This window comes from Alosa sapidissima, chromosome 14 (assembly GCF_018492685.1).
Source record: "Alosa sapidissima isolate fAloSap1 chromosome 14, fAloSap1.pri, whole genome shotgun sequence".
Classification (NCBI taxonomy): domain Eukaryota; kingdom Metazoa; phylum Chordata; class Actinopteri; order Clupeiformes; family Clupeidae; genus Alosa; species Alosa sapidissima.
In genome coordinates, this window is record NC_055970.1 from 2,828,912 (window position 1) to 2,848,911 (window position 20,000).

The 20,000-nt window shown below is 43.4% G+C and overlaps 1 protein-coding gene and 1 long non-coding RNA gene across 5 annotated transcripts in view; both read left to right on the forward strand.

The window, feature by feature from the left end:
* Nucleotides 1-1,111, forward strand: part of LOC121681423 — an 11,712-nt gene extending 10,601 nt beyond the window's left edge. Inside the window, exon 3 of the long non-coding RNA XR_006022131.1 lies at nucleotides 1,034-1,111. This is a non-coding gene — a long non-coding RNA (uncharacterized LOC121681423). The remainder of the gene's footprint in view (nucleotides 1-1,033) is intronic.
* LOC121681419 (carbohydrate sulfotransferase 8-like) overlaps nucleotides 1-20,000 on the forward strand; it is a 231,310-nt gene that overhangs the window by 175,162 nt on the left and 36,148 nt on the right. The gene's annotated exons all lie outside the window — the stretch shown is intronic.

Sequence of the window (20,000 nt, forward strand, 5' to 3'; positions counted from 1 at the left end):
CCTCTCCGTCTCTCCCTCCCTGTCTTGCTCTCTCTAAATGGCTGATTTACTGTGTATATTCACAGACTACCCAGAATCCCCTCAGCACAGTGGAGTGAGATCCTTGCTGCCGCCGGTGCACTCAGTCTTCTGCTCAGACATTCATTTGGTCGTTCAATAGTTTGCTCCTTTCGTTCGCCCTTCTGTACAGGAGCAGTCAGCTCAGAATGGAATCGCGAGGCCATTTATTGAAACAGATTAATTCCTCTGCATTGCTTTATTTATGGGGCTGTCTTTGACAGAGCTCGACCACCCTCATCACACGGCGTCAAACTGCCTTGCAATGGACGCAAGCGCGCCTAAATTGCCATGAATTATACAAGAGAGTCTGTAAATAAAACAGTAGGACGGGGGTTGGCATGCAGCGTGGCCCAACAGACTCTGAGAGTTTAGCCAAACACACATGCCCGCAGACACGTGTACATGCACGCACACACACACACACACACACACACACACACATACACAAACTCTCCACTGTTAGATAAGAAAACAGCTCTTCCCTGGGGAGGTGGTCTGCTGCACATTAGTTAAGCACAGGAGGAGCCAACTAAAGGACACACACACACACACACAAACTCACCTACATATACACACATACACACAAACACACACACCTAGATACACTTAGAAGCATGCGCGCGCACGCACACATACATTGAGAAACGTACAGTACACACACACTGGGCGTTGGTCCAGTCTAGGCAGGGGAGGTACGGCAAGGGAAGTGAGGGACAGTGTGGCCTTGCTGTGGACACGAGTGTCGGAACACTGAGCTCAGGCAGAGCACTCAGAACAGAAGGTGTCTCACCACAGGGACGTTGGGGTGGGAGTGTGTGTGTGTGGGGGGGGGGGGGGGGGTGCTAAAGGAAAGCAGCACAGGCGACCGCAGACACACACCCTTTCCCTCATGCCAGAATCCTCAAATCAGCAGAGCACAGGGCTCTACAGGCTTGCAGACAACACCATAGAGTGTGTGTGTACATGACATGAGCAGTGGTGGGTAGAGTACTGAAAATCTATACTCAAGTACAAGTATATGTACTTCCTTCAAAATCTACTTGAGTAAAAGTAAATATTCCAATTGGACAAACCTACTCGAGTAAAAGTAAAAAAGTACTTTGTTATGAAACTACTCAAATTACAAGTTACTTTTCATTTTTGTATTGATGTGCTTGGATCAGTGAAAAAGACATAACAGGCCCTATTTTGGTGATCTAAAACACATGGTCACTTGCGGATAGCTTAAATACATTTAGGGGTTTGTCCAGTCCACACTCGGGGTGGTTTTGTTATCAAACGTCAGGCACCTGGTGCAAAAACCAGGCGCCTGGTGCTTAAACCAATCAGAATGACACCTGTCATTCCCTTTAGAAGCAAGCACTGCAACTTCAAACAGCACATCTGTATTTTGATAGTCAGTGGCGCATTTCAAGGAATCAAATTGAAACACAACTACCAAAGTAGGGAGAGAGAGAGAGGGAGATGATAGCTGGAACAAGTTACCAACTATTACATTTTGGTTAAGCAATCTACAAAATCCCATACAATAATTGCTGCATATAATCAGCAAGTTACATTGTGTTGTCAACCCTTCCTGAAGCATACATTCTACTAGTTATATCAGGTTCTCCAACCTTTTTGGGATTGAGGGCTACCTGAAGGATCCAAAATCATAGGGCTACTCATTTGAAACAAACAGACCCTCACTCCTTTTTTGCGAGGGTGATCCTCCTAAATAATAGACCTATGTGATTTTTACATTTAAGTTATCAATATTATGTAGGCCTTTGAGCCTTTATATATTAAGCAACTGTATTTTCATCTGATTCTTCAATACATCAATATCAATATGCAACACTGATCGTTTTTGTTCAGTTAGTTCAATTCAAAGTTTCCATGAGGAATCTGATTTAATTTTTTAAACGAAAAAGCCATCTTTAATGCAATTAATAATGTAGATTACAAATAGCATGCCCACCATTCATAATTCAGAGGTTGTTTAAGTTCTGATTTCAGTGAACAATTCGGTTGTAACATTCAATAGCAATCACCAACACCATTCTAACTTAGGAAGACGCCTTATTGCACATCTGAAATCTCTCCATGATCTGACAGTCCTATTGGTATGCCACAAGATTTTCAACGCTATTGCTACACTAGTAGGCTACAGAGGAGAAAGGGCCCGTGACCTAAAGCAATTGTTTTTCAGTCCTTGAACAATCATGCACGAACCGTACGGACACGGAATAGCCACAGAACTTTTGCAGAGATATGCTTGCATTGGCTACACCAGATGAGCAAGCTAATATAGCCAATATTACAGATGCATGGCCTACAATTAAATATCCACAATGGAGGATGTTTTAGAGCGTGATCTGCAGGCGACTTGTTGGCTATTTTTAGAAAGTGCGCTGTGGGCGCCGTAAAGGCATCCCGCAGGCTATCCCGCGGGCACCATTTTTGGAGACCCCTGAGTTATGTCAAGAAATAGCCTTTGTTTCAGTCGAATACAGCTAGTACTAGCTCGCTAAGTAGCACTACGAGAACCACTGATAGAAAATAATACCTCAACATTTTGAAGGCTGATATTGTTATGCTTAGGCTGACATTCCTTTCATTATACGGTTGTCTCCCTTCCTTCGCATGGGACGGAACAGTGTTGCAGATGTGGCCAGACGTTGGCCATGGGAGTGGGGGCTGCTTTTGGTAGTAGGCTACTAACGTTCTATCTCTGCATCCATGGCGTTTCTAGTCCTCAGTACCAACGTAACGGCCGACTCGCTTCTCTGCTGTGTAACAATGTTGCAACCTAGGGAGGGCGCGTCGCTAACGTGTATGCTTGTGTTCCAGTCAACGAAGATATGTGTAGCCTACTTCTATCGAAATACTCATTTTAATGAAGGCCCAATGGGAAATGTAATTGAGTAAAGAGTACAATTCTAGTTCAAATATTTACTCGAGTAAGAGTAAAATTACAGCCTTAAAAAAGGAACGTGGAAAGTATTCGTTACCCGAAAAAAGTACTTTTTTTTACTCATTTGCGTTACTTGTAACGCGTTACTACCCACCACTGGACATGAGTGTGTGTTTGTGTGTGTGTATGTGTGTAAAACCTCATCTCTTCATGAACTCTAATACAACTCTTTGCTGGAGCGGAATGCTGCCTCACTTAAGTATAAGTATATATACTTTTTTGATCCCGTGAGGGAAATTTGGTCTCTGCATTTAACCCAATCGGTGAATTAGTGAAACACACTCAGCACACAGTGAGGTAAAGCACACACTAATCCCAGCGCAGTGAGCTGCCTGCTTCAACGGCGGCGCTCGGGGAGCAGTGAGGGGTTAGATGCCTTGCTCAAGGGCACTTCAGCCGCGGCCCACTGGTCGGGGCTCGAACCGGCAACCCTCCGGTTACAAGTCCAGAGTGCTAACCAGTGCTAACCAGTGGGCCACGGCTGCCCACTTCTGGGTTGCTTTAACATAAAGAGAAAGAGGAGCTCAAAGTAAACCTTCCTTACCTTCGGCGGGGGCGCTGCTAGGAAATTTGGGCCCTATGACAGACAATAGTAAAATACTAATACTATATTCTATATATGCTCCCTGGGCCCCCCCTGTCAGTGCTGGGCCCTTAGAATCTTCCTAACTGCCCCACCCCCCACCCCCAGAACTATGGGCTCCAAGAGATAGTTCTGTAAATAAAGTATGGGCTCCAAGAGATACTTTATTTATTTTTAAAAGGCAACGTTTCCATCTCAACAGATCTTCATCAGGCAAATAAGAACTTCTCTCACTGACACGTTTTGTTTGTTTTGGATGTGCGCACCCGTCTCTACAATTCCGTTCTCCCATGACACGCAGCACTGGCTCCATTGGCATCTGATTGTTTGGAAGGTGCTGTCTGATAGGTATGTTTTGATGAGGAAAGTGATGGCAACTGACAGACTAAATGTAATGACACAAAAAGAAAGATGTGGTATGGAACAGGAAATTCCATCCACTCTAAAAATTCCCTTTCCAGCAGCCGTCTTGCACTTCAGTGACGCACACTGAAATTGGAAACTTAGTCATGCAGCACTAATACAGACACTGGTTCCATGGGCAGCTGCTGTTTGGCTGACGTGTATGTTGGTCTTGACGTACAGTACACACACACTGGGCGTTGGTCCAGTCTAGGCAGGGGAGGTACGGCAAGGGAAGTGAGGGACAGTGTGGCCTTGCTGTGGACACGAGTGTCGGAACACTGAGCTCAGGCAGAGCACTCAGAACAGAAGGTGTCTCACCACAGGGACGTTGGGGTGGGAGTGTGTGTGTGTGGGGGGGGGGGGGGGGGGGTGCTAAAGGAAAGCAGCACAGGCGACCGCAGACACACACCCTTTCCCTCATGCCAGAATCCTCAAATCAGCAGAGCACAGGGCTCTACAGGCTTGCAGACAACACCATAGAGTGTGTGTGTACATGACATGAGCAGTGGTGGGTAGAGTACTGAAAATCTATACTCAAGTACAAGTATATGTACTTCCTTCAAAATCTACTTGAGTAAAAGTAAATATTCCAATTGGACAAACCTACTCGAGTAAAAGTAAAAAAGTACTTTGTTATGAAACTACTCAAATTACAAGTTACTTTTCATTTTTGTATTGATGTGCTTGGATCAGTGAAAAAGACATAACAGGCCCTATTTTGGTGATCTAAAACACATGGTCACTTGCGGATAGCTTAAATACATTTAGGGGTTTGTCCAGTCCACACTCGGGGTGGTTTTGTTATCAAACGTCAGGCACCTGGTGCAAAAACCAGGCGCCTGGTGCTTAAACCAATCAGAATGACACCTGTCATTCCCTTTAGAAGCAAGCACTGCAACTTCAAACAGCACATCTGTATTTTGATAGTCAGTGGCGCATTTCAAGGAATCAAATTGAAACACAACTACCAAAGTAGGGAGAGAGAGAGAGGGAGATGATAGCTGGAACAAGTTACCAACTATTACATTTTGGTTAAGCAATCTACAAAATCCCATACAATAATTGCTGCATATAATCAGCAAGTTACATTGTGTTGTCAACCCTTCCTGAAGCATACATTCTACTAGTTATATCAGGTTCTCCAACCTTTTTGGGATTGAGGGCTACCTGAAGGATCCAAAATCATAGGGCTACTCATTTGAAACAAACAGACCCTCACTCCTTTTTTGCGAGGGTGATCCTCCTAAATAATAGACCTATGTGATTTTTACATTTAAGTTATCAATATTATGTAGGCCTTTGAGCCTTTATATATTAAGCAACTGTATTTTCATCTGATTCTTCAATACATCAATATCAATATGCAACACTGATCGTTTTTGTTCAGTTAGTTCAATTCAAAGTTTCCATGAGGAATCTGATTTAATTTTTTAAACGAAAAAGCCATCTTTAATGCAATTAATAATGTAGATTACAAATAGCATGCCCACCATTCATAATTCAGAGGTTGTTTAAGTTCTGATTTCAGTGAACAATTCGGTTGTAACATTCAATAGCAATCACCAACACCATTCTAACTTAGGAAGACGCCTTATTGCACATCTGAAATCTCTCCATGATCTGACAGTCCTATTGGTATGCCACAAGATTTTCAACGCTATTGCTACACTAGTAGGCTACAGAGGAGAAAGGGCCCGTGACCTAAAGCAATTGTTTTTCAGTCCTTGAACAATCATGCACGAACCGTACGGACACGGAATAGCCACAGAACTTTTGCAGAGATATGCTTGCATTGGCTACACCAGATGAGCAAGCTAATATAGCCAATATTACAGATGCATGGCCTACAATTAAATATCCACAATGGAGGATGTTTTAGAGCGTGATCTGCAGGCGACTTGTTGGCTATTTTTAGAAAGTGCGCTGTGGGCGCCGTAAAGGCATCCCGCAGGCTATCCCGCGGGCACCATTTTTGGAGACCCCTGAGTTATGTCAAGAAATAGCCTTTGTTTCAGTCGAATACAGCTAGTACTAGCTCGCTAAGTAGCACTACGAGAACCACTGATAGAAAATAATACCTCAACATTTTGAAGGCTGATATTGTTATGCTTAGGCTGACATTCCTTTCATTATACGGTTGTCTCCCTTCCTTCGCATGGGACGGAACAGTGTTGCAGATGTGGCCAGACGTTGGCCATGGGAGTGGGGGCTGCTTTTGGTAGTAGGCTACTAACGTTCTATCTCTGCATCCATGGCGTTTCTAGTCCTCAGTACCAACGTAACGGCCGACTCGCTTCTCTGCTGTGTAACAATGTTGCAACCTAGGGAGGGCGCGTCGCTAACGTGTATGCTTGTGTTCCAGTCAACGAAGATATGTGTAGCCTACTTCTATCGAAATACTCATTTTAATGAAGGCCCAATGGGAAATGTAATTGAGTAAAGAGTACAATTCTAGTTCAAATATTTACTCGAGTAAGAGTAAAATTACAGCCTTAAAAAAGGAACGTGGAAAGTATTCGTTACCCGAAAAAAGTACTTTTTTTTACTCATTTGCGTTACTTGTAACGCGTTACTACCCACCACTGGACATGAGTGTGTGTTTGTGTGTGTGTATGTGTGTAAAACCTCATCTCTTCATGAACTCTAATACAACTCTTTGCTGGAGCGGAATGCTGCCTCACTTAAGTATAAGTATATATACTTTTTTGATCCCGTGAGGGAAATTTGGTCTCTGCATTTAACCCAATCGGTGAATTAGTGAAACACACTCAGCACACAGTGAGGTAAAGCACACACTAATCCCAGCGCAGTGAGCTGCCTGCTTCAACGGCGGCGCTCGGGGAGCAGTGAGGGGTTAGATGCCTTGCTCAAGGGCACTTCAGCCGCGGCCCACTGGTCGGGGCTCGAACCGGCAACCCTCCGGTTACAAGTCCAGAGTGCTAACCAGTGCTAACCAGTGGGCCACGGCTGCCCACTTCTGGGTTGCTTTAACATAAAGAGAAAGAGGAGCTCAAAGTAAACCTTCCTTACCTTCGGCGGGGGCGCTGCTAGGAAATTTGGGCCCTATGACAGACAATAGTAAAATACTAATACTATATTCTATATATGCTCCCTGGGCCCCCCCTGTCAGTGCTGGGCCCTTAGAATCTTCCTAACTGCCCCACCCCCCACCCCCAGAACTATGGGCTCCAAGAGATAGTTCTGTAAATAAAGTATGGGCTCCAAGAGATACTTTATTTATTTTTAAAAGGCAACGTTTCCATCTCAACAGATCTTCATCAGGCAAATAAGAACTTCTCTCACTGACACGTTTTGTTTGTTTTGGATGTGCGCACCCGTCTCTACAATTCCGTTCTCCCATGACACGCAGCACTGGCTCCATTGGCATCTGATTGTTTGGAAGGTGCTGTCTGATAGGTATGTTTTGATGAGGAAAGTGATGGCAACTGACAGACTAAATGTAATGACACAAAAAGAAAGATGTGGTATGGAACAGGAAATTCCATCCACTCTAAAAATTCCCTTTCCAGCAGCCGTCTTGCACTTCAGTGACGCACACTGAAATTGGAAACTTAGTCATGCAGCACTAATACAGACACTGGTTCCATGGGCAGCTGCTGTTTGGCTGACGTGTATGTTGGTCTTGGATGAGAGAGAGAGGGGGTCTATGGCAGGATATATAAAAACAGCGTAGGAAAGCTGTGGGATGGATGATCATATAAAAGCAACACTTGACAGCCATGCTTTATGGCTCTGATGATACCAGGTAGAAAAGCGCCAGTGGTTTTGAATGCCTTGGCAACTGACTGCAGAGAGGAACTGGGCCGAATCGGGGCCAGGTGAGGACCGGAGTGTGATGCGCTGCGCTGTCAGCCGACGCCTGGATAAGAGACTGTCTTTGACAGCATTGCACAGCCACCTTAAGTGTCCCTCCTCCTCCAGCCTGGCGCAAGGGCACAGGCGGCCGTGTGGTGTGCTGTGGTGACGGTGTGGTGGCGGCATTATGAGTAGTGGTGACAGCCCTGTCAGTGTTGTCACCTCCACCATCTGGACTCACACACTACAGGGTCACGGAGGTCACACTCATGACAGACGACAAGGTTAGCCACAGATAACACCCCCAGTATACACACACACACACACACACACACACACACAGACACACACAAAATGTCTCTTAGCCTGGTCTTTCTGAACAGAGGGACAGGTGGTAATAGAGTCTAATAGAGCCTTATGGAGATGTCGTACTCTGCGGAGCCTCCTCCACCCGCTCCCGTGAGAGGGAGACGTCCATCCATCCACGGTGGGCCAAGGACAGGGGACAATGAAGAGATTACACACTGGGGTCTGCATTGAAGAGTGTGGATACAACTTGTGGACTGATGAGCAAAAGCGTGTGTGTGTGTGTGTGTGTGTGTGTGTGTGTGTGTGTGTGTTGAGTGTAGGAGTACAGTGCTTTCAGTTTGTGCGCATTGGTTTTATTTTGAGTAAATCTGGTTTGTTGTTTGGTGGGTCATTCTCTAATTTAGGGTACATTTCATGTCTGCAAAAAAGCACAAGAGCACTGTCCTTTCTCAGTGGAACATTAAGTGTCTCAATATAGTATATTAATTCAGTGTTACATATCTGTTATCTGCAGAGCTTAAACATTAACTGTTTTTATTTTTTTTTTTAAATTAAAAACATGTTTTTACTTAACATAGTCCGTTCAGTGCCTCTCCTAATAATGTCCAATGGATTAATTTAGGCATAGGTGGACTCTGATCAAGTTGTAGAAGCATGTCAAGGACCATTGATAGAAGTAGGATGCACCAGAGCTCAATTGCAATACTCACGTAAATGGAATATTTCAGTCTTTTATTTTTTATAATTTTACAAAACACTCCAAACACCTGCTTTTTGTGGAGTGTTGGAGTATTGTGAGTAGATTGATGATAAAAAAAATGAATTGAATCAATTTTGAGATGAGTCTGAAACAACAAAATGTGGAAAACTTGAAAGGGTCTGAAAACTTTCCGGTTGCACTGTATACCTCTTTTGGCCTTTATTCTGCCAGTCTTCTTCTGTCTGAAATAAACAATCAGTATATTGTTTAATAATGTACAGACAAAACATGTGGGTAACTGGGAACATTAAATGCATAAACCTGTTTCTGTCTTGCCTCATGAACTCTACCTTCTGCACTGAGGTGGATGGTTGTCTGGACTGTCCGGTGGTGTAATTACGTTCTCAAGCCTGCTCTCTCTCTCTCTCTCTCTCTCTCTCTCTCTCTGCTATTCTGTTTTGCTTTCTTCCAGTAGGCACTCTTTCTTCTTTTCTCTCTCTCACTCATATCTGCAACTGTCTTCACCTTTTCCTTGTGACCTGAGCCTGTGCCATGCCTCTCTCTGCTTCTCCAAACATGCTGTCCTTCTTTCAGGATCTGCATCACGATGAGCCCTGTACCTTCACTGGCTCTCAGCTGCTGACACCTATTTAAATGTATAATTTTTAAAAGTAAAATAATATATCTATATAAAATGTATATATACACATGTTCAGTCCATATAAATAACATAGAAACAATTTATGATCATGATATGCCATAGAGCACTGGTGTAACTTAGTTGAAAGATAGTTGACCGTAACTTAGTTGACAATTTCCCTATGTCTTCCCCATAACAGAAATGGTGGATCTAGCCTAGCTAACCACATGTAATTTTTGTGAGCAGGCTAATGTAAGAATTCAACACAAAATGTCATTATAATAAATAAAACTTTTTAGCCATGACAATGTACATAACATAGTTGACGGTTATTAATATGGCGGTTGACAATATGCTTTTCTACATCAAATATTGAAAAAACTGAGAGGAAACTCACCATGGTGTGTTTGAAATGGCCTCCACAGAGGAAAATGACATTATATGGTGCTGGTCACATGCTCTTTGGACAAAACATTTTTGAGTTGCTGGGGGAGGTTTTGTTTGTAACATAGTTGACCAACATTTTGTGGACACAAATAAATTAATATAGCCTGACGTTGTCATACTCAAATTGTAGTCAGAATATGAGTCTGATACTGCTCCATTGGGACGTAATTATGGGGCGTGCTTCAACCGATACGGGGGGGGGGGGGGAATGCCTCTGCACTCAATTGGATAGACCTAACCAATCAGAGCAACAAAATATCTTACCGTGAGGTGTAGGAAGAAAACACACGAACCATCCTTCTGCTCCTATATCCCCTCCGTTTTTAAAATAATTCTGTTGAACAGTGATATGCTACAAACATGTTAAACAGCTGGGAAAGGCTGTCGCAAATCCCTCGAACAGGTGGTCAATCAGATTTCAAACGAACGAGGGAACATGTCGCAATGCAACAGCGCTGTTTTCCCTTGATGAAAGTGAAACCACCAGTTTTCCCACATCTCAACTTTGGCCAAAGTTTTCAGAAATAATTGTTTTCAGTGATACAAACTCATTAAATAATATGAATTTTCCATATGGGGTCTTAAAAGCCATGTATCCTTCTAGCCACAGCGTTTTTGTTTCAAACATAAGCCTAATCTAAGCGTGCTCAGATGACGTGATAGACCAGGCGCTGTTGCTCACCTGTCCATCATCGTAAAGCCTGATTTGATTGGTCCGCCCTATTTAGGGCGAGCATACTTGCCCCACAATGGAGCAATGCCAGACCGAACTTCCCGTGGAGCGGGACTAAGTTCGGAATGGCACCCAGGCTAAAATTAATATATTTTAAGTATTTAAATAAAAAACTATTATTTTCCTTTAATATTAAGACTTATAAAAAAGATTGCAAAATAATTTATTTATTTCAATCGTTTTAATGGATGTTTTTGGACCCTCAACTTTCTCACATTGAAATCAGACATGGACAAAACTGTACATTTAGGGCCATAATGACTCATTTTAAGCAAAATGAAGAATATATTGCACATATTGTCTGTGATGTTATTTCATGAAGCAAGTTTACACATAAAATGTCATTTGTTTGAAGACATTTGATTGTATAAGTATATTTAACGTCAGTGGACATGCAGTGTACCCTAAATTATAGAATCACCCTGGTATGTGTATGTATTTCTATATGTGTGTGTGTAGCACCGTGTGTGTGTGTGTGTGTGTGTGTGTGTGTGTGTGTGTGTGTTTGTCTGTGGGGTGACTGTCACACAGTGCCTGCAGCAGGTGAAAATGAGACACCCTCCTGCCAGCCCCCCAGCAGAAGGTCTTCGACGAGCAGCTTATCTCTGAGATATCGACACCTCGGCTCGTGTCCCCTACACCTCCGCTCTCTTCCTGTGCCCTCGCCTCTGCGGCGCGAGAGGCTCCCACCGTGCAACCGACTTCTTAAGTCACAGCTCCCCAGTAAATAGTGCTTCTTACTGCAGTTCACCTCGAGTTCAAGCCCCAATATGTACGCAGCAGAGGCAGCATCCCCTATCTCAGTGTAGCCTCCTGGGAGCCTTCTCCAGCCCTCCCCGAAAAATTCTTAACAGTGAGGCTTCGAGTCCTACTAACCGCTAATATATACAGTCACGGATAGACTTCAGAAGTTCCACTGAGGCACTGCAGTCCTTTCCAACACAGAAACACACAGACACAGAGAGATACAGACAGACAGAGACAGACACAGACACACACACAAAACACACAAATACACACACACACACACAAAACACACACACATACACATGCAAAGCCTTCAGCAAAAAAAGATTCTCAATTTTTACTGTATTTTGTATTTCAACATATTGTTGTGGATAATCTGATTTGTTATGGGAAACCACAGCCTCCCTGACAAATAAATTGCTGGAACCGAGTAAGCTCTGGTGTGGTGTGTGTGTGTGTGTTTGTGTATTTGTGTGTGTGTGTGTGTGTGTGTGTATTTGTGTCTTTTGTGTGTGTGTGTGTCTGTGTATATGTCTATGTCTGTGTCTGTCTCTGTCTGTCTGTTTGTGTATTTGTGTGTTTTTTGTGTGTGTGTGTGCATGTGACTGACTTTGAGTCAGTACTGGGGCTATGCCACCTCTCGCCTGTGAGCTAATAGTAGAGCTCCTGAGGGAGTTGCGGGGGGGGGGGGGGGGGACACTGACCACTGACTCAGGATGGAACCTCTAAAAAACAACAACCGCTGACCAGAAGCACAGCAGAGGAGAAGGGAGCGGAGAGTGAAGAGGGGAGGAGAGACGATGAGAGATGAGGAAGGAGAAGAGATCGAGGAGAAGAGAGAGAAGAAGGGTCATGAGAAAAGAGAGGAAATATGTGAAAGGAGACAAGGAAGGGTAAAGAAAGAGGAAGGAGAAGAGAGAGATGTATAGGCAGGAGGAGAGGGGCAAGAAAGGGAAGGACAGGACAGAGAAGTACCAGATAGGATAGGACAGGAAAAGAAAGAAAATGACATAGAATGGAAAGAACAATTGAAGGTCGACTGAGAGAGAGAGAGAAACTGGGAGAGAGAAAGATTGGGAGAGGTTGGAACTTTTTTGCTGGGCAATGTTCCTGTGTATTTTTGTTGTTGGCACATGTTATTTTGTTATTTCTAAAGATTTTCACCTCTTCGAAGCCAATTTGATGATAAACAAATTCGCAAATAGTTCACCTAGTATAGCTATACAGCATACACGTAGTGAGTCATTACCAAGAAAACCATTAGAGTCATTACCAAGAAAACCAGCCATGCAACTTCAAGAACAGCTGCCCGAGAATCGTGAAACATTACCTTGTCAGTAGATATAGCTCTTTGGAGATAATTTTTGCCTGTTGTTAATCATTCACCTCCACAACAAAAGCATTTTCATTGTGTACAGGGGGGATAAGTCACAAGAAGTTAGCTATTTACAACAGCAGAGTAATATAAATATATCAGGAGCTCTACAGTCACCAAAAATACCTAAACCTGCATAGTGTACCTTCACTGTAATCATCAGTAGACACATTTTTGTGATCATATGTGGTTGCCCTACCTACAGCATTGCTCGCATTTTGAAAAGAAAAGAAGCACATAACCAGTTCAGTGTGTTCTGACTGGGTGATCATGAAAATGTGCAACAACACATCATCAGTAGCAGACATCCCAAGTCTCCCGGAAGTTCCGGGAGTCTCCCGCATATTGATAGCGGCCCTGACGCCCGCAAATTAGATAAAATCTCCCGGAATCTAGAGTGAGCGACCAAGAGCGTGCATGCGAGACCGGGTGTGCATCTGAGTGTAGCGCGCACACGAGGGGAGAGAGAGAGAGAGGTGGTGCGTGTGTGTCTGAGTGCATCAAAGACAGAGAGCATCCTGATTGGCCTGTTTAGCTAAATCAACCAATCAGTTTTCAGTGTAGGCGGGCTTTTATGTCTTTTCTCCCGAACTTAATTAATCAGTTCAGTAGAAACAGGAGCATCATGGTAGAGTCAGTGCCTCAAAAAAAGGAAAATGTAAGACCCATTTCAAAGTGTAGGCTACCCTTGTCTCATAAGAGTAAAACATAATGATGGACCTAGTCTTGCACGCTGCACTGTTTGTAAACAGTGACTTTAGCATTGCCCACAGCGGGTTAAATGATTGCAAAAGACATGTTGAGGTGAGTTTAACAAGTGTCAATTCATGTGCATATTATTCAGGCCTATAGCCTACTAGATGGCTAGTTGCCAAGGCTACATGAAAAGACCAAACTACCAAAATCTACATATTTTATTTTCACAATTTCTATCTATAGGCCTTCCTTATTTGTTGTACTGACATTATTGTATAGGCTAAAGTTTTTTTTTCTTGATGCCTCCCTGTGATGCCTCCCTGAAATGACTTTTTGCAAGTTGGGATGTCTGCAGTAGGGTAAAACTAACCTGTCTCACGACTATCTAAACCCAGTTCACGTTCCCTATTAGTGGGTGAACAATCCAACGCTTGGTGAATTCTGCTTCACAATGATAGGAAGAGCCGACATCGAACGCCAATATCAATGGGAATGTTGCAGCACCACAATACGTAAGAACATTGCCCGGAATCATTACTCTAAAAGTTGCCCTGTATCATCAGCCCGACTGAGACGTTGAGAGACTGTGAGATTTGGGGGCTGAGAGGCCATGAAATTGGGAGATTGTGAGACTGAGACATTGAGAGACTGTGAGGTTGGGAGACTGTGAGACTGAGACATTGAGAGACTGTGAGACTGTGAGGTTGGAAGACTGTGAGACTGAGACATTGAGAGACTGTGAGGTTGGGAGACTGTGAGACTGAGACATTGAGAGACTGTGAGGTTGGGAGACTGTGAGACTGAGACATTAAGAAACTGTGAGACTGTGAGGTTGGGAGACTGTGAGACTGAGAGTGTAAAAACAGGCCCAGTGTTGCGCCAGGACGGGGATCCCAGCGGAGGACGCTCCACCAGCGCTGCCAAAAGCAGCAATCGAGCCCCACTTCCCACTTCCTCCACTAATCTCTCTCGCACAGGGAGGAGGATTAGAGCCCTCACACCCCAGACACACACACACACACACACACACACACAGTGAGATGTTTATATACACTCAGTCTGCATGCATGCCCACATGTGTACACATACACAAATATATACAGTACAGTACGTACATAAGCAAGATACAAACGCATTTGATGTATCATATGTATACTGTATTTAGTTATCACAATATAGGCCTACAGTATTATGAATATCATTCATTTTACTCACACACACACACACATACACAAACGCACACAAACAAGCGCACGAACAAGCACACAAACAAGCTGACTAATCATTCCCTCCGGTCCATCACCCATGGTTACCAGTTACCGTGCCTACCGGTTTCTCCAGCACCCTCTCGCATGCCCCCTGTTGGGACCGTTGGACCTGCTTCGACCCGCTTGACCCGGCGCACTGCCTGGCTGAGCGGCTGATTGGAGAGCAGCGTTTAGCACTGTGCTAGCGGCTAATCTAATGAGACACCAGGAGCCGCACAGACCAAATGGCACCAGCTCCCACGGCATGCCAAAGCGAGCGCCTAATGATCCAGACTAGTCATGGACAAACAAGCAAGGGAGAGGGAAGATAGGAAGAGTTTGTGTGTGTGTGTGTGTGTGTGAGAGAGAGTATAAAAGAGACAGAGAGAGGGAGAGAGAGTGAGTGTGAGAGAGAAAGTGAGGTGTGTGTGCCAGTGAATGTATGTGTGTGTGTGTGTGTGTGTGTGTGTGTGTGTTTGCCTGTACCTGTCTCTCTGTGTGTGTTTGTATTGTTGTTTTTGTGCTTCTGTGTGGAGGAAGGGGGAATGTCCTGTGCTAGTGTGTGGGTGTCGCCCAGGAGAGCATAATCGTACCTGATGAACGGTGGATTCAGGGCACATAGAATGTGTGTGGGTGTATTTATTCCTGTGTTAAGAGGAAGTTAAGAAAGGACTTAAAGTGTAGAGATACTGTTTACATTTATACATGTGTTGAGTGGGAAGGGGATCTTAAAAGAAGACAAAATTGTATTTCCCCTTAAGCCATGCACCTGAGTTGTGTAAAACATGGAGTCTTGAGTTCTTTTCCAGTCGAGGAGCGAGAGTTTAATTTAGCGTCCATTCCTGTGCAGCTGGATTAGCGGAAAAACAGAGAGGAATCCCGGAAGAGCTGTCGAGAGTGATGTTGGGCTGTCTGCCATGCCCCCAGGGCTGGACCACGCTTTGATGAAATCCAAACCCTCAAACAGAAACACTCGCTCCCGTTCTGCCGGGAGCGCGAGAGAGAGAGAGAGAGAGGGAGGAGAGAGAGAGAGAGAGAGAGAGAGAGAGAGAGAGAGAGAGAGAGGGAGAGAGAGGGACTACAGTATAGGGGATACGGGGGGGAAATATGAGCAGGGAAATGCTGTGTCGTAAAAGGAAAGAGCAAAGTGATCAAAGGCCCAGCCAGGCTGAGCAGGTCTCTAGTCTCAGGGGGGAGAGAGGGCAATAGAGGCCCAGCGTATGTGTGTGCGCGTGCGTCTATGTGTATATGTGTGTGCGTGCGTCTATGTGTGTGCGTGTGTGTGTGCGTGTGTGTGTGTGTGTGTGTGCGTCATACCTGTCAACATTTAGCTTTCCAAAAACGGCGGGGGGGGGGGGGGGGGTCAGTGTTTATACCGGATCTATGTTTGCATATTTAATACGTTTCATACACGTGTTTCAACACTGCATTTCGGTCGTTGCTTTTACCTTACCATTACCTTACGCATGCCAGTTATGTATCCACCAGCTGCCTGCCTGCAGCCTACTTCCAAAACTCCAAAGCTAGTCCGGCAGCCAAATGCCATAATTTAGGTGAACCTGTTTTTTTTTGCTGTTTCTTGTTGCCAAGGGGTAACTCAATAAGATTAGAGAGGGTGCCCGGTGATATCCCTTGGGCAATTCTCGATATTAAGCCTTTCTTGTCCAATGTGTTGAATATAAGGCGAGGCACCACAGGTGAATAGGGTAAAAAAATTAACTAGCAGATATCACTATGAAACTTCCCCAGTTGATTAATTACATTAATATGAAAAAAAAATGTATTACAAGTTATCTGTAATATAAAGTTTAAATATGCAAATTAAGCATAATCCAATTAAATATGTGCTGATTTGCATAAACTAAAAAAAAACTAAATCGGAACATTGGATGAAGCCAGGTTCAAAATTACTTTTTCATTGTGTTGACATACTAGATGAAAAGTCTTTACACAGGGAATTTTAGATATCTCTTTTATTTATTCCGTAAATCAGAAAGTACTGCCAATAGCCTTAAAAAATACATTTTGTCCATGTTTTTAGGAATAAAATGTCATATAAAAAGGCTAGGAATAATATTTCAACAAACCCCTCTCTAGAAGCCTTCTAAATATAGTTAGGTATAAGACTGGAAAGTTTGGTATGTAGGTGCTGAAGTACAGATTTCATTCTCAGAGTGGGAGAGGAAACTAATCCATGTGTGCTACATGCTAGCATCTCTCACTAGCACGTCTCTTAGGTGTGGATAGAGGTTTACCAGAGACTTTCTAATGAGGAGTCACAGCACTCAAAAAATCCTCCATAGAAATGCATGGGGTTAGTTTGTAACAGTTGTCTACACATAACCCGCCCCTTCCGCGGCAAAAAAGTCAACATGTGAATACATTGTGCCAATGATGTGGTGTTTTGTGAATACATTGTGCCAATCATGTGTTGTGATCTCACTGCTGGAGCAAGGTTGGTGTTGTGAAGTCTTGCGCATGCCGAAATAGATGCCTGTTAAGTGCCCAAAAAGCGCTACAATATGGCTATTGACAGGGTGTCTGTTCTACTGTTCTAATATGTATAAAATATACATTTATTTGTATTCTTTATTGCAGTAGTAGTCTATGCTCAGAGCCTAAACTCGTCATTCAAAAAGAGAATATTCATTTTTAAGTATTGAAGTATTTGGAGGCTGAAACAAAGGAATACTTCAGTTGGAAATTCAACTGCCATTTGAAGAAAGATTCATTGATTCGTTACTGAGCCCAACCAGTCTACCAAAAAATGTCAAACTTGCACCAAACTACATTTTGGAGACGATCAGATGTGGCTGCAAGAGTGAAAATCCTTGAATCCTTGACTTGCTCTAACAGATGCAGTTGCCAGGTTAATGGTGCCTTGCACAATGTTCTCTGCATGTTTTAGGGTAGGATGAGCCAGAACTGGACAATTATCAGAACTAATACTAGAGGAAAAGTGCACATATTCAGAATTATTACAGGCAATATCTGAAATTATACATTTATTATTTGACATAGAAAAGGGTTATATTTTCCCAATTTGAATGCATGAAGTATTGTCTGAATAACTATCACACTGCAAACTGTATTTTAGTACATTCTATTTGAGTTGATTATTTGCTTTTCCTATTTTGTTTTCTTCATGATTTCGGCACATAGGGCTTTAATGGTTAATATAGGATATTGCCCAAGGGATATCACTGGGCACCCTCCTAAATATTAAAGAGCCACCCCAAGTCAACAAGTCTAAGCAAAAAATGAATAAATAAAAAACCCACAAAACCAGGTCTGACCCCATGGCTCCCGGACTGGCATTATCTGAAATATAGAAATTCATTAATTCACTTAGTAAAGGGTTAAATTGTCAAAATTTGAATGTACTGTCTGACAAACTATCACACAGAACACTGTATTTTAGTACATTTTATTTGAGTTGATTTGTATTTAATATGAGTAGGCCTACTCATCTTGAAATTAGAGGTATATCCTATTTTTTCATGATTTTGGCACATTGGGCTTTTTCATATTTAAACATTAAATTACAGAAAACTTGTAATCCAAATGTCCTGTGTAAAATACTTTTCATCTAATATGTAAACACAATGAAAAAGTAATTTTGAACCCGGCTTCATCTAATGTTCAGATTTTTTCTTTTTAAACGTTATGCAAATCAGCACATATTTAATTAGATTATGCCTAATTTGCATATTCAAACATTACATTTCAGATAACTTGTAATACATTTTTTTCCATATTAATGTAAGTAATCAACTGCTGAAGTTTCATAGTGATATCTGCTAGTTCATTTTTTGCCCTATTCACCTGTAGTGTCTCACCTTGTATTCAATACATTGAACAAGAAAGGGTTAATATACAAAATTGCCCAATGGATATCACTGGGCACCCTCCTAAATCTTAAAGAGATACCCCTAGTCTACAAGATTTTGCACAAAAAAAAACTTTAACCGACAAAACCAGGTCTGACTCCATTGCTGCCGGACTAAGCTGCTTGCTGTCAGATTTGGTTCCGAGGGCACAAGTTCAGTGTTGACAGGTATGGTGTGCGTTCGTGCGTGTTCACAGAACTGTTTACATCACGTGTCAGGTGGAGATGCATGGGAACCTGCTCTCAGTGTTAATAATCCTGACTTGCTATAACGTGCAGCGCTGCTCATGTTACTAATCAGGAGAGAATTGTATTGTGTATGTATGAGTCAAAGACAAAGCTGTAGTGTGTGTGTGACAAAGCTGCCAGTCCAACAAACACGCCTCCTTGGCAACGCCTCTCTCTCTCTCTCTCTCTCTCTCTCCCTCCCTCTGTGTGTGTTTGTGTGTGTTTGTGTGTTTGTCTGCCCGAGTATGTCTGAGCATGACCTATGCTCTGTTCCTGCTTTAATATTGATGTGCTGCTTGGCTGAGGGTCTGTCACTGAGGGCTCACATAAACAGGGCCTGTTGCCCAGGCATCCTGAGGGGGGAAACAGCCCTCTGCAGGGCCTGCTGAGATGAGGCACTGTGGGGGTGTACAGGACAAGCATATAAGCCCCCAACCGCTCCCTAATCACACACATACATACACACATACACATACACATACACATACACACACACACACACACACACACATACACATACACACACACACACATACACACATACACACACACACACACAAACTGCTTTGCTGTGTTCACCGCTGTTGTCTGCTACAAACAATACTAACTAATGCAGTCTATGCACCAGCTGAGAGAAGAGAAAGCCAGATTCATTGGTCTTCTACAGTACCACAGTGCCGTGTCATGGATCATGCTGTGTTTAACAATGTCTCTAAATGAACTGACAAAATCCCCCCAGCAACACACATGCTCACAAACACACACTTTGCACACAAACACACACCCCTACACACTCACTCTCACTCACTCACAGTCACACCAAGCAAGCACCAACTTAATGAAGACACTACAAACTGCAGCCTGGTGGATGCACCTTGCAGTACAAGCGCGTTCCATCATATCCGTCTTCATATAGCCTTAAGAGCTGTCAGCGCCGATCACTTTCCAATGACTGATAGCTGCCGCAGGGTCTCTCACTGGTTTGCATAATATATGGATAGGCACATAGTCTCACTGGTGTGCATAATATATTGGTAGGCACATAGTCTCGGCGCAGCTTGAATGGGAGGGGGGGGCTGGCAGTCCTTTTTCCGCGGCACTGATGATTATGAATGCTGCTCCCGATATGAAATGATAAGGATATTAAAACTGCACCAGAGGGATTGCAC